At 43.4% G+C, this 16,302-nt stretch overlaps 1 long non-coding RNA gene across 2 annotated transcripts in view; it reads right to left on the bottom strand.

Moving 5' to 3' along the window:
• Positions 1 to 15,441, bottom strand: part of LOC121375407 — a 54,793-nt gene extending 39,352 nt beyond the window's left edge. Inside the window, exon 1 of one of the 2 annotated variants that reach the window (XR_005958310.1) lies at positions 15,044 to 15,441. This is a non-coding gene — a long non-coding RNA (uncharacterized LOC121375407). The remainder of the gene's footprint in view (positions 1 to 15,043) is intronic. The other variant, XR_005958309.1, reaches the window with a different exon arrangement.
• Between the last annotated feature and the right edge of the window lie 861 nt (positions 15,442 to 16,302).

Here is a 16,302-nt window from a genome sequence, read left to right as displayed (position 1 = left end):
CAACGTGTAGTTTTTCATTGCTTGTATGACATTAGTGACCTGGTCATCACCTAGGAGCAGCCAGTCGTATGTTTTGAAATTGTTAACACATGCACGTATGTTAACATCCATATGTAACCAAACATAACGCGTGGTGTTCTCACCAACAGGTGTGTAACAAATATGGTTACGGACCACACATATATTGAGAGAGGAAACCCGCTGTCACCACTTCGTGGCCTACTCTTTTCGATTAGCAGCAAGTAATCTTTTGTATGCACCATCCCACAGACAGAATAGTACGTACCACGGACTTTGTTACACCAGTTGTGGACCACTGGCTTTGAAAAAGAAATGCCTATATCTCGCCTTTTCACAGGACTATATCAGAACACACTATCAACGAGTCGTCTCCGGCTACCTAAAAGGGACACTTTTAAAACGAAATGGGTATTAAACGGTCTCGTTGATGTAGTGGTTAAGCCATCGGGTATAGGGCTGGTAGGCACTGGGTTCGTACCCCGGTACCGGCTCCCACCCAGAGCGAATTTTAACGACTCAGTGTGTAAGTTTAAGACGACTACACCGCCTTCTCCCTCACTAACCACTAACCCACTGTCCTGGACAGACAGCCCAGATAGCTGAGGTATGTGCCCAGGACAGTGTATTTGAACCTTAATTAAATATACTCTTCAAAAGAAGAAACGCAAAACCACATTGTCGTAACATTTGGAGAATTGATTTAATTATTGAATGGTGAGTCCGATAATTACCAAATGTTGCAGGATTGTTCACAATTCACTCTAGTCCATTGTGAGTAAGTGATAGGACACACCACCAAGGTCAAGGTCATCTGGAGTCAATACCGGGTGTGGCCTCCGCGTGTGTTGACAACTGCCTGGCACCGCCTGCCCATTGAAGCAACCAGAGTACGGATGACGTCCCGGGGGATAGTGGCCCACTCGGCCTGCAAGGCTGCTGCCAGCTCGGGCAGGGTCTGGGGCTGTGGTTGTCGCTGTCGGAGGCGTCGGTCCAACTCGTCCCATAGATGCTCAATTGGGTTCAAATCCGGTGATATCGATGGCCAAGGAAGGACATTAATGTTGTTGTTCTGTAGGAAAGCCGTTGTGAGACGTGCTGTGTGAGGCCTGGCGTTGTCATGTTGGAACACTGCGTTGGCGTTGGCCATAACTGGAACGATGTGTGGCCGGAGGATCTGGTCAATGTAGCCCTGTGCATTCAGGTTGCCCTGCACGTGGACCAGGTCAGTTCTGCCAGTGTGTGAGATGGCTGCCCACACCATGACACTACCCCCGCCGAATCTGTCCACTTCCTGCACGCAGTTTGCCGCATAACGTTCACCACGACGCCTATACACGCGACATCTTCCATCATGACGTCGCAGCAGAAATCGGGACTCGTCACTGAACCACACCTGTCTCCATTGCAGTTGAGGCCATTGTCGATGAATCTGGCACCACTGCAGTCGGAGTCGACGGTGTTGTGGTGTTAAGATGACACCTCGAACTGGACGTCTGGCACGAATTCCTACCTCACGTAGGCGGTTCCGTACGGTCTGGTCGGATATCCTGCGCAAACCTGGTATTGCTGCGGCTGTGGAGGTGGCAGTAGTCAATCGTTCCCGAAGGTGGCGTACCCGGATGTAGCGGTCCTGCCCGGGGATAGTGACCCGTGGTCGACCGGATCTAGGGAGGTCACGTGTTGATCCATGTTGCTGGTAACGGTCCCACAGTCTGGAGATGGTGCTTGGGGACACATGGAATGCCCTGGCAACGGCCGTTCTGGATTCGCCTGCGTCTAGTCGGCCGATGGCATTGTTTCTCTGCGGTTCACTGAGACGTGGCATGTCCTGGATTGTCAACTGTCGGCCAGATACAGAGGCCAGGCAAGCGAACACCCTGCACTTTTATACTGTCGGTGTTCATGTTGCACGTGCAGACAACGCACGTGCAGTGGTGACATGGTTTGCACGTGGCTGCGTTTTTGCGAATATTCACATTTTGGAACTTTATTGTACAGTAGCTGCGTTTTATCGAATGTAACCGTGGGAATGTGTTTGGGACATGCAATGACCTTATATTCACAAAGCATGAACCGGTAGGAAACATAAAATCGGAGTTATAACCCATTTGTACCCTTTTGCGTTTCTTTTTTTGAAGAGAATATAAGCACGAAAATGAATTGAAACGAACGAATGAATGAACGACCGAACGAAAGGGGTATTGTTCAGATTTAACCCCACTAGAGACTGCCCTATGACTGGAGAAACCGACCAATCAGGGCAACAACCCGCACGGCGATCCACAGAGAGGTGTCGTTAAGACAAGGCGAAATAAGCTCTGCTTGCCGTCTCTTTCTCTGACAGCCGAAATAGTACAAAATACAAAACAACTCTACAAATTGAAACATCTCTGTCTCCGTCATTGGAAGGATTAGCCTAACGAACTCAGCAATTTGAAAGCAAAGTAAGATTTTCTGAAAGACTGTTTAGCGTCACGTACGTAAATGTTACTAATAGGCTTTATTCCAGACTAGAACTAGCGATAGTGACGACCTATCCTGTCGTGTACTGTCGGCAGACAAAACCATGCTACTAATAGGCTTTATTCCAGACTAGAACTAGCGATAGTGACGACCTATCCTGTCGTGTACTGTCGGCAGACAAAACCATGCTACTAATAGGCTTTATTCCAGACTAGAACTAGCGATAGTGACGTACTGTCGGCAGTCAAAACCATGCTACCTATTCCAGACTAGAACTAGCGATGTCTGTGTACTGTCGGCAGACAAAACCATGTTACTAATAGGCTTTATTCCAGACTAGAACTAGCGATAGCGGCGGCCTAGCTGTTGTACTTCCATGTTACTAATAGGCTTTATTCCAGACTAGAACTAGCGATAGCGGCGGCCTAGCCTGTCGTGTACTGTCGGCAGACAAAACCATGCTACTAATAGGCTTTATTCCAGACTAGAACTAGCGATAGCGGCGGCCTAGCCTGTCGTGTACTGTGCCGGCAGACAAAACCATGCTACTAATAGGCTTTATTCCAGACTAGAACTAACGATAGTGCTACGCTTTATTCCAGACTAGAACCTATCCTGTCGTGTACTGTCGGCAGACAAAACCATGCTACTAATAGGCTTTATTCCAGACTAGAACTAGCGATAGACCTATCCTGTCGTGCACTGGCGGCCTAGCCTGTCGTGTACTGTCGGCAGACAAAACCATGCTACTAATAGGCTTTATTCCAGACTAGAACTAGCGATAGCGGCGGCCTAGCCTGTCGTGTACTGTCGACAGACAAAACCATGCTACTAATAGGCTTTATTCCAGACTAGAACTAGCGATAGCGGCGGCCTAGCCTGTCGTGTACTGTCGACAGACAAAACCATGCTACTAATAGGCTTTATTCCAGAATAGAACTAGCGACAGCGGCGGCCTAGCCTGCCGTGTACTGCCGGCAGACAAAACCATGCTACTAATAGGCCTTATTCCAGACTAGAACTAGCGATAGCGACGGCTTAGCCTGTCGTGTACTGTCGACAGACAAAACCATGCTACTAACAGGCTTTATTCCAGACTAGAACTAGCGATAGCGACGGCCTAGCCTGTCGTGTACTGTCGGCAGACAAAACCATGCTACTAATAGGCTTTATTCCAGACTAGAACTAGCGATAGTGACGGCCTAGCATGTCGTGTACTGTCGGCAGAAAAAAACATGCTAGTAATAGGCTTTATTCCAGACTAGAACTAGCGATAGCGACGGCCTAGCATGTCGTGTACTGTCGGCAGACAAAACCATGCTACTAATAGGCTTTATTCCAGACTAGACCTAGTGATAGACAAAACCATGACGGCTTAGCATGTCGTGTACTGTCGGCAGACAAAACCATGCTACTAATAGGCTTTATTCCAGACTAGAACTAGCGATAGCGGCGGCCTAGTCTGTCGTGTACTGTCGGCAGACAAAACAATGCTACTAATAGGCTTTATTCCAGACTAGAACTAGCGATAGCGACGGCCTAGCCTGTCGTGTACTGTCGGCAGACAAAACCATGCTACTAATAGGCTTTATTCCAGACTAGACCTAGTGATAGTGACGGCGTAGCATGTCGTGTACTGTCGGTATACAAAACCATGCTACTAATAGGCTTTATTCCAGACTAGAACTAGCGAAAGTGACGGCCTAGCATGTCGTGTACTGTCGGCAGCCTAGCACTAGCATGTCGTGTACTGTCGGCAGACAAAACCATGCTACTAATAGGCTTTATTCCAGACTAGAACTAGCGATAGCGACGGCCTAGCATGTCGTGTACTGTCGGCAGACAAAACCATGCTACTAATAGGCTTTATTCCAGACTAGAACTAGCGATAGCGGCGGCCTAGCCTGTCGTGTACTGTCGGCAGACAAAACCATGCTACTAATAGGCTTTATTCCAGACTAGACAGCCTAGTCGATAGACAGACAAAACCATGCTACGGCAGAATAGAACTAGCCTGTCGTGTACTGTCGGCAGACAAAACCATGCTACTAGGCCTTATTCCAGACTAGAACTAGCGATAGCGACAGACTAGAACTGTCGATACTGACGGCAGACAAAACCATGTCGTGTAGAACTAGCTGTCGGCAGACTAATAAAACCATGCTAGCGATAGTGACGGCCTAGCATGTCGTGTACTGTCGGCAGAAAAAAACATGCTAGTAATAGGCTTTATTCCAGACTAGAACTAGCGATAGCGACGGCCTACTGTCGTGTACTGTCGGCAGAAACCATGCTACTAATAGGCTTTATTCCAGACTAGAACTAGCGATAGCGACGGCCTAGCCTGTCGTGTACTGTCGGCAGACAAAACCATGTTACTAATAGGCTTTATTCCAGACTAGAACTAGCGATAGCGGCGGCCTAGCCTGTCGTGTACTCGACAGACAAAACCATGCTACTAAACTTTATTCCAGACTGAACTAGCGACAGCCTTGTCGTATACTGTCGACAGACAAAACCATGCTACTAATAGGCTTTATTCCAGAATAGAACTAGCGGATAGCAGACAAAACCATGACGGCTAGCGATAGCATGTCGTGTACTGTCGACAGACAAAACCATGCTACTAACAGGCTTTATTCCAGACTAGAACTAGCGATAGCGACGGCCTAGCCTGTCGTGTACTGTCGGCAGAAAAAAACATGCTAGTAATAGGCTTTATTCCAGACTAGAACTAGCGATAGCGACGGCCTAGCATGTCGTGTACTGTCGGCAGACAAAACCATGCTAATAGGCTTTATTCCAGACTAGAACTAGCGATAGCGACGGCCTAGCATGTCGTGTACTGTCGGCAGACAAAACCATGCTACTAATAGGCTTTATTCCAGACTAGAACTAGCGATAGCGACGGCCTAGCATGTCGTGTACTGTCGGCAGACAAAACCATGCTACTAATAGGCTTTATTCCAGACTAGAACTAGCGATAGCGGCGGCCTAGCCTGTCGTGTACTGACAGGCTACTAATAGGCAGACTAGACATAGTGATAGTAGCATGTCGTGTACTGTCGGCAGACAAAACCATGCTACTAATAGGCTTTATTCCAGACTAGAACTAGCGATAGCGGCGGCCTAGCCTGTCGTGTACTGTTGACAGACAAAACCATGCTACTAATAGGCTTTATTCCAGACTAGAACTAGCGACAGCCTAGCCTGTCGTATACTGTCGACAGACAAAACCATGCTACTAATAGGCTTTATTCCAGAATAGAACTAGCGACAGCGGCGGCCTAGCCTGCCGTGTACTAGCCTTATTCCTAGAACTAGCGATGCCTGTCGTGTACGGCTTTATTCCAGACTAGAACTAGCGATACGGCCTATGTCGTGTACTGTCGGCAGACAAAACCATGCTACTAATAGGCTTTATTCCAGACTAGAACTAGCGATAGCGACGGCCTAGCATGTCGTGTACTGTCGGCAGACAAAACCATGCTACTAATAGGCTTTATTCCAGACTAGAACTAGCGATAGCGACGGCCTAGCATGTCGTGTACTGTCGGCAGACAAAACCATGCTACTAATAGGCTTTATTCCAGACTAGAACTAGCGATAGCGACGGCCTAGCATGTCGTGTACTGTCGGCAGACAAAACCATGCTACTAATAGGCTTTATTCCAGACTAGATAGGCTAGACTAGATAGCGTGACGGCCTAGCATGTCGTGTACTGTCGGCAGACAAAACCATAGGCTTTATTCTAGTAATAGGCTTTATAGGCTTTATTCCAGACTAGAACTAGCGATAGCGACGGCCTAGCATGTCGTGTACTGTCGGCAGACAAAACCATGCTACTAATAGGCTTTATTCCAGACTAGAACTAGCGATAGCGACGGCCTAGCATGTCGTGTACTGTCGGCAGACAAAACCATGCTACTAACTAGCGATAGTGACGGCTAGAACTAGCGATAGTGACGGCCTAGCATGTCGTGTACTGTCGGCAGACAAAACCATGCTACTAATAGGCTTTATTCCAGACTAGAACTAGCGATAGTGACGGCCTAGCATGTCGTGTACTGTCGGCAGACAAAACCATGCTACTAATAGGCTTTATTCCAGACTAGAACTAGCGATAGCGGCGGCCTAGCCTGTCGTGTACTGTCGACAGACAAAACCATGCTACTAATAGGCTTTATTCCAGACTAGAACTAGCGACGGCCTAGCCTGTCGTGTACTGTCGACAGACAAAACTATGCTACTAATAGGCTTTATTCCAGACTAGAACTAGCGAAAGTGACGGCCTAGCATGTCGTGTACTGTCGGCAGACAAAACCATGCTAGTAATAGGCTTTATTCCAGACTAGAACTCGCGATAGCGACGGCCTAGCATGTCGTGTACTGTCGGCAGACAAAACCATGCTACTAATAGGCTTTATTCCAGACTAGAACTAGCGATAGCGACGGCCTAGCATGTCGTGTACTGTCGGCAGACAGAACCATGCTACTAATAGGCTTTATTCCAGACTAGAACTAGCGATAGCGACGGCCTAGCATGTCGTGTACTGTCGGCAGACAAAACCATGCTACTAATAGGCTTTATTCCAGACTAGAACTAGCGATAGCGACGGCCTAGCATGTCGTGTACTGTCGGCAGACAAAACCATGCTACTAATAGGCTTTATTCCAGACTAGAACTAGCGATAGTGACGGCTTAGCATGTCGTGTACTGTCGGCAGACAAAACCATGCTACTAATAGGCTTTATTCCAGACTAGAACTAGCGATAGTGACGGCCTAGCATGTCGTGTACTGTCGGCAGACAAAACCATGCTACTAATAGGCTTTATTCCAGACTAGAACTAGCGATAGTGACGGCCTAGCATGTCGTGTACTGTCGGCAGAGAAAACCAGAAGCATTCAGTAACAGATATTGAACAGCCAACAGAAAAAGCTATCGAGGAAACGAACATTGTTATGCATTTTTATCTCATCTTTTTAAAAAAAACGTTTTGTTTAACGACACCACTAGAGGGCATTGATTTATTAATCATCCGTTTTTGAATGTCAAACAGACGGCAATTCTGACAAACACTTGTTTTTTTTTTTTTTTTTTTTTTTTTTTTAGAACACCCGCTATATTTTACCATTAGCAGCATGGGGTCTTTTAAAAGCACTTTTAAACAGGCAGGAAGAACATACCACGGCCTTTCATATAGCACATGGGTGTAGGCCTATGTATATATGTATTATGTATGCATGTATGTATGTATGTATGTATGTATGTATGTATGTATGTATGTATTATGTATGTATGTATGTATATATGTATGTATGTATGTAATCATTGGTTGCTGAATGTCAAACACATGGTAATTCTGACAAACACATAGTTTTTGAGGACACCCGCTATATTTTACCATTAGTAGCAATGGGTTATTTAAAAGCACTTTTCAACAGGCAGGAAACACATACCACAGCCTTTCATATACCATTTAGGTTTAGGCCTATGTATGTATGTATATTTGTATAGATTTATGAATATCTTTATAGTGTATGTATTTCGGGTTTGACTAGTACATACATAGATATAAACGCATAGTCACAGGCGATAAAATCCTTTTTGGCTTCACAAATTGTCTCCTACCGTTGCTGGAACTCGAACCGTAGGCACCGATTCGACCGCAGTTCCCAGACCACCACGGTAACTACTCGGCTACCGATACATTATCAAAAAGAATGTTCAATTAACCGGTGATATTCTTGTAACCTACCAACCACGTGGTCGGCCCTTAACGTACATGGATTTGTGGACAAACCTAACACGGGTTTGACTAGTACGTACAGAGATATAAACGCACAGGCACAGGGGACAAAACCCTTTTTGTTATCACAAATTGTCTCACGCCATTGCTGGGACTTGAACCGTAGGCCGTTTCAGACAATCACGATAACCATTGTACGTACGTACGTATTTTTATATTTTGAATATCTCTATTGTATGTATGTCGGGTTTTGACTTAAACATACATATATTCAATGACGCACTGGCACAGGGGATATTAAAATCCTTTATTGCCTTCACAAATTTCCTCACGCCGTTACCGAGACCCGAACATGTGGCACCCAATCGCCCGCAATTGTTGGGCCGGAACGTTAACCATCAGACCAACTACGTTCCCCAAATATAGAACGACGTTAGTCGACCATGGGCCTAATTCACTAAACTCTCGCAACTTTGCGATCTCGCAGTGCAGTGCTAAAATACAAAAAAAGAGGATGCTTTGTTATCTAGCAGAGCCTAAGAGAGCTTTGTGAATAAGGCCCCATATTCGTACCGGTCCAACAACCACGCGGTTCTAAGGCCCCATGGCCTGGCAACGTTTGACTAACATGCAGACGTGGACAAACCTGGCACTGGCTATATATGTATTTTTATATTTTGAATATCTCTATTGTATGTATGTCGGGTTTTGTCTTAAACATACATATATTCAATGTACGTAGGTACGTACGTACGTACGTACGTATGTACGTATGTATGTATGTATGTATGTATGCGTGTGTATGTATTTATGTGTATATTGTGCGTGTTCGCACATGTGTAATAACACAAGTTAATTTTTATGTCCGATGCCATAATACTAATCATGCGACAATAACCGGAATATCAAAGAAAAAAGGTTTTGTTTAACGATACTGCTAGAGTACATTGATTGGCTACTAAATATTAAAAAAATTAATAATTCTGATACATAGTCTTCAATGAAGAAACTGGGACTGTGGAACGCATTTAATTCCCTCAGGGTAATCTAAGCTTGACCGTGGTAGATTAATCTACTAGGACAATACTCTGCATGGAGTAGTTATTAAATGAAATGAGAAGACAAACTTGTGAGAAAAAGAAAGAAAGAAATGTTTTATTTAACGACGCACTCAACACATTTTATTTACGGTTATATGGCGTCAGACATATGGTTAAGGACCACACAGATTTTGAGAGGAAACCCGCTGTCGCCACTACATGGGCTACTCTTTCCGATTAGCAGCAAGGGATCTTTTATTTGCTCTTCCCACAGGCAGGATAGCACAAACCATGGCCTTTGTTGAACCAGTTATGGATCACTGGTCGGTGCAAGTGGTTTACACCTACCCATTGAGACTTACAGAGCACTCACTCAGGTTTTGGAGTCGGTATCTGGATTAAAAATCCCATGCCTCGACTGGGATCCGAACCCATTACCTACCAGACTGTAGACCGATGGCCTAACCATGACGCCACCGAGGCCGGTCAAATTTGTGAGAGAATGAATTCTAAACGGTTAAATTAGTGCTGTTCAATTACATTTCATTATTTCTAAAGAAGGCGACATGTGGAAAGGTGATTTAAAAACAACAACAAAACTATAGAGCACGCGTCCATCAATTAGCAGTACAGACGGTAAAAAAAAAAAAAAAAAAAAAAAAAAAAAAAAAAGATTGTAAAAGTTGCACCTGTATTAAGATAACTTCTTTTTGCGTATTTAATTTTTTAGATTAAACATTCAAGTCTCCCTGCTGTTAAAAACTTCGCCCTCTCTAAAGTTTTAGAGAGAAGTGACTTCGCTCTATGATTTTGACCTCGCGTGAGGCCTGTACTTATGGCGACTTATGACGAGTGCATCGTACGAAAAACGCCAACTGCATAGCAGCTGATTCCCAGTCTGGAGCTCCACGCGGTAAGACGTGTTTGTTTCGCGTGTGCACACTGCACGTGCTTTCGTGTGCTCGACTTGGGGGTCCTTCATTTCGTTGTTTTTGTCAGCGAAATAAAGTTTTGTACTGGGATGTATGCGGCCATTGGAACTGATTGAACGCTGGAACGCCTGCACCACCAGTTTGGATTCTTTTTGAGCGAGATTCCTTGCCTCCACGTCATTTCTCCGTCTGACTGTCGACTTCGTTTTTTTCGTGACTCGTATGACGGCCATTCTGCAGAACGCCACGGTTGTTCGCGTTTAGTCTCTGCATGTCCGAGCCTGTCCTAGCAGCACTGGAAGATTGACCGCCCCACTCTAAGAAGAAATAGGAAGCGGGGTCGGCCCCTACTACTCTTTTTCTAGACTTTACCTTGCTTTATAGTGATACCATCTCGTATCCTTCGGAGTCGGGCCCGTCCGCACCACTATACCAAACCATGACGACTGGACTATACCCTAGTCTGATACTCTCTCTCGTTCAGACGGATCCGGCTTCTCAAGATCTGTATTTCAGCACAGCACTACACCTTCAACGTCTATCGACTGTCAATCTAGGGGTTTTCTTGACGGGATGCAACCCATCTCGTCCCTACAAGATGTGCACCCAAACGGCCTTAACGAGACATATCGATCGGACTTTAAACTTTTAGATCTGCGTTCAAAATTTTATGTCGAAATTACTTCTTTTTTAAAAATATTATTAAATAGTCCGATCCTCTCTTCTTTCTCTTATTTAATTTTGGACTGTCCTAAAATGCTCCAAATTATATAAATATTCGGCCGAGCAGTCAATTCTTTTTTACTTTTGGCTTGTAAGCTTTTTATTTTTATTTTTTTATTCTATTAACTTTTTTACTAATTGCTATTTTCAAAATTCTCTCCATTTTAAACTCTAATCCCCCCCTCCATCACGAGTCGGGCCACCGATCTTATCGGAGGTCGGACTCGGGATGGGCGTGTTCGAAACCCTAGTGGTATATGGGCACGTTAAACTAGTTATCATCATCATCATCAGCATAGCAGCTGATGAAATCGTAATGTTATAGTCTATTCTCGTACGTAACACTCGTATCGTGTGGTGTCTCCTTCAACATGCTAGGTGTTAGACCAGCGTGTCTGTAAATTCATGTCTTAAAATATTATCATCAGACACGTTATTCTGTTACACGGAGAGAAAGTGAATGTGCGTCCAACGACACCTCAGCACATTTCAACCGCGGCTAGTTGGTGCCCAACATGATTTCTTCCACGTTTGGCCGATGGAGAGAAAGACTGGAAATCCGCAGCCGCCATATTGCCTACTCCTATCGGTAAACCAGGGAGAGATCTTTTACATGCATTTTCCCACAGAAAGGACAGTACATACACGGCTTTAGATTGCACCAAAGCTGAGCCAAAAAAGGGCGTGTCCAAAATAAGTATGCCCAAAATATGCCCTCATTAAGTACAAACATGCTTAGTTCCAAAATAACTTGAAATGCATTTCTGAACATGTACAACTCTTTATACAAGCTATTATTAACACTACTGCTTTTTAAAAAACCAAACAAAAAAACTTGGTGTCCCCAGAACAGACGAACAGCCTGCTGTGCGCAATTAGTGAGACCTAAAGCCCTGATATACCACTACCATTGATGTACCCCCCCCCCCCCCCCCCACACACACACCCACACAAAAGGCGCCTAATCAGCTTATTATGGAAAAAGACAGTTTTTCTTCTTTGTGTCTGATCGAAGATACGCCGCTGACTAGAATCGCTGCCACCAGAATCTCAAAGTACTGATGTTTACATTTCCACCGCAGTCTGCTAATCTACATGCATGCAGTACCATTGCCGAGACACTACTTGGCAGACACCGAGAACAACCTTTTAGTGTATCACCTCGTTCTGAGTAAAATGGATTTCATTGTCAAAATCCGGTGACAAAGAACTTTATTGGAAGGGTGAATGAAAATGTAGATTTGTCTAAATTGCCATACCTTTGACAAGTTGTCATCAGAAATATATATCACCTTTTATTTTTGCAAAATCTAACCAATAAGGCGGCTGATGAAACCACTAGAAACAAAGGTTTTTCTTTGTTCAGACTAGTGGTATCAAACTGAGAGTTGTAAACATTCCCCACTAAAAGCCAATAAGGAAAACAGGAATGAAAGAAATGTTTTATTTAACGACGCACTCAACACATTTTATTTACGGTTATATGGCATCGGACATATGGTTCAGGACCACAAAGATATTGAGAGAGGAAACCCGCTGTCGCCACTTCATGGGCTACTCTTTTCGACTAGCAGCAAGGGATCTTTTATATACACCATCCGACAGACAGGACAGCACATACCACGGCTTTTGATATACCCATCGCGGTGCACTGGCTGGAGCGAGAAATAGCCCAATGGGCCCACCGACGGGGATAGATCCCAGATCGACCGCGTATCAAGCGAACGCTTTACCACTGGGCTACGTCCCGCCCCCTAAAAGCCAATATGCATATGTGCTAAACACCGACTTTTTTTGGGGGGGGGGGGGGGGGCATTTCGAATGAGGGAGGGGGAGTATGAAGGGTGTACTTCCAACACCCTCCTCTCAAATTAACACTTGCAGTCCCTCGAGAGCAGTTCTTATGGTTAAATTGATGCAATAAACTGAATCGAACTGAACTGAATTAACCTCGCGAAAATTTCCTGCAGCCTTTATTAATATGCATTGGCGTAGCCCGTGTGTGTGTGTGTGGGGGGGGGGGGGGCATGGGGTATATGCCCACCAACCACGCCTCTCCCCCAACATATTTATATAATGTGTCTGTCGCCCTGTAACAAGACTCGTCGCCGGTTTCGGCGTCTCCTCCCAACAGGCCTGTAGGAACGAAATCTGTAGTGGCCAGGGTCCAATATAAAGTTAGGGGTGCACAGCCCAATGAGGGTGGTCATCCAGTATAAAATGCTAGCTACGCACCCAACATCCCACTTCATCGGTAGGGGCGGAACGTAAAGCGCTCGCCCGATTTGCAATCAGTCTGGAATCGATCCTCGACGGTCGGGCTATTTAGCTATTTCTCGTTCCAGCCAGTGCACCACTACTTGTATATCAAAGGTCGTGGTATGTGCTATCTTGTCTGTTAGGATGCTACATATAAAAAATCCTTTGCTAATAATGGAAAAATGTAGGTGTCCTCTCTAAGACTATACGTGAAAATTACCAAATGTTTGACATCCAATAACCGATGATTAATAAATCAATGGACTCAATAATTCAAGATAATAATAGAAATAAACATTTCGACACGTTATTTATTAGGCCCCCCCCCCCCCCCCCCCCAAAAAAAAATGTGTGTTTCAGGTTTCATCTCTGGAAAAAATAGGGTAGGTATGGAGGAATTGTTTGTTTTGTGTTTTTTTGTATTTTAAACCGAAGTGTTACGAACCTAGTTTGCGGACTTCAAAAATCGCGGTAGATGTTTGTGTTTTTTGTTTTTTTTGGTAGTCAAATTTTTTTTAAGGTCGCAGCGTAAAATTAGGGTCGGTCGCAAAACCGGAAACACACAATTTGTTTTTGTACGCCTTATTGTGGTATTTATTCAATAAACACCACAATAATAAATAACGTGTCGAAATGTTTACTTCTACGATCTGTTTTTAACATTTTGACATCTATTGTTAGGCACATCAATAATGTTAAAAACAGATCGTAGAAGTTTTCCTTGGTGAATTACGTGTTCTAAGGTCGACGACAGTCACTTTTCGCACCCTTGTTTTGGGTTCGTACACAATAAATATAGCATATATGACATTAATTTCACTTGAAATCCATATTTCGTAAAAGGTACAATTTTTTAATCACAAGATGTTCTTCAAACACATTCAGATGCATTAGTAATGTTCAAACAAAAAAATTTCAACAGCATGTTTGCATTGGAATTTTTCCAGCATTCTTAAAACGGAAACGTCATGTACCCAGTGTATGGTTATTGTAAGGCGATTCAAAGTGACGTCATTGGAATACTGACGTCATTCAAATTCAAAATTAGCTACATTATTACAATGCATCGCCACATTAAAATAAAAACTGGTCTACTAACCTTGACCCCTGTCAAATTTCTATAACAAGCGGACAACGTTGTTTACAGGTTGGTATTTTGTTATTTTTCATAATTCTAGACAAAATATTAATTTTAAGTTTCAAAAGATGAAAGAGTAAAAAGTACATTTTGTCAAATATATCATATAAAAAAATTACCGTTGGATATCTTTTATTTACTGTGTACGAAGCCAAAACAAGGGTGCGAAAAATGACTGTCGTCGACCTTAGTGGTATCGTTAAACAAAACGAACTTTACCTTTAGTTTCACAAAACATCGTAAACCTAATTTTTCATTTAAACGTACATCTACGACTAAACCACAATTCTGTTTCTACTAACAGTACAACTAATAGTTTGAAGTATTCATATTTCTCCTTTGTTTGGTCCTCCGTATTGAGAAACTGTCAAACATAAGCAAAATGAGACAGGCAAGTTAAGATGTTTTGTGAAATAGGCAAACAATTAAACAGGGAGGTAGCTCCGTATTGAGAAAATGTCAAACATAAGCAAAATGAGACAGGCAAGTTAAGATGTTTTGTGAAATAGGCAAACAATTAAACAGGGAGGTAGCTAGGATTGTTGGTGGATGTGGCGGGGGCGGGCAGATGAGTCCCCTCCCCCCCCCCCCCGCCAACAAGTTTGAAATCTAGAGGCTCTGAAATACTATTGGGGGTGGGGGGCTATCCCCGTGTTCCCTGCTAGCTACGGCCGTGTGAAACAAACGAACAAACAATAAAATTAAAAGACTTACCGCTATTGATATATCCATTCAACTTTTGCAGAAAACAAATGCAACGGAATAGGTCGTAGTAGATCCACGCACAAATAATGTATAATTACATTTATACACATTTAAAATAAATATGTTTATAAACGTCAAACAGCGAAGTTTTCGCACATTTCTGAAGTCAGAAGAATGTACGTTATATCGCTTTGACATCAATAAACATATTAAAACGAAAAAGCATTGTTGACGTCACGGCAAAGCATTGTTGACGTCATTTCATGGTAACATTTTCGGCAAGTTTCGTAATTTAACGGAAAATGTCGAAATACTATTGAAATGAGCACCTCCAACATATTAACGACAAAACTGTTATCCGTGACAATGTATTCGAATGGCAATATTGAAAAATAGTAGTCAATTCCATGAATCTCTATCTAGCTTGTAACTTTTAAGTTTCATTTAAAAATCGTTTACGACACTAAATTCATATTTGTGACATTATCCGTGTACAGTTCTGTTATGTATAGCTACCTAGCTAATCCTAATCCTTTACATAGTAGGCCTATACCAGAGGAATATCGGGGGGGGGGGGGGGGGGGGGAGGGGCCCGCCCCCTAAATTTTGCAATAGTTATAATATTTATTATATATATATATATTTTTTTACACGATCCCCCAAGGATGGCATTCCACCTCAAGTCACTTGGGCCCCCCTAAATGGATTTGCTGGATCCGCCACTGTATACAAAAATATCGCCAAGGTCACACTTTATTTTTTTTTTAGGATTACGGATTTTTTTTTGAAGGAGGCAATGTCGGAGGATGGTATAAAAATAAAAATAAAATTCACCCAATTCCTGTTGTTATTATTTTTTTTTGGTATTACGGATGTTTTCAGTAGGTCAACCGATTTCAGTCAAAACAATGACGTCAACACGTTGTTTTGCGACGTATATTGGCCATACTGAATGCGTTTGGTCTAAATTCCGAACTTGTCGACAGATGAAATGAAATTTCAGCAAAGTCGGAGTTGGGTATAAATTAAAGTATTAACACCATTCAAAACATACTTTGTACTACTTTTAATAAAAATCCATCAAGATAAAATTTAAATAAGCATATTAATTAATTAATGAAATGTCAAGGGAGAGAATGATTCTTCGGCACTCCGTTTCAGATGGGATTGAATTACACTTTTCTATATACCACTCCACTCCTGGTTGCACCGCACCAAATAAAATACTTCCGGATCGAAGCTGAAAGTGCACCGACAAAATCTTAAGG

Source organism: Gigantopelta aegis, chromosome 6 (genome assembly GCF_016097555.1).
Source record: "Gigantopelta aegis isolate Gae_Host chromosome 6, Gae_host_genome, whole genome shotgun sequence".
Classification (NCBI taxonomy): Eukaryota; Metazoa; Mollusca; class Gastropoda; order Neomphalida; family Peltospiridae; genus Gigantopelta; species Gigantopelta aegis.
The sequence above is the reverse complement of the archived record's forward strand: the minus strand, read 5'-3'. Positions and strand labels throughout refer to the sequence as shown.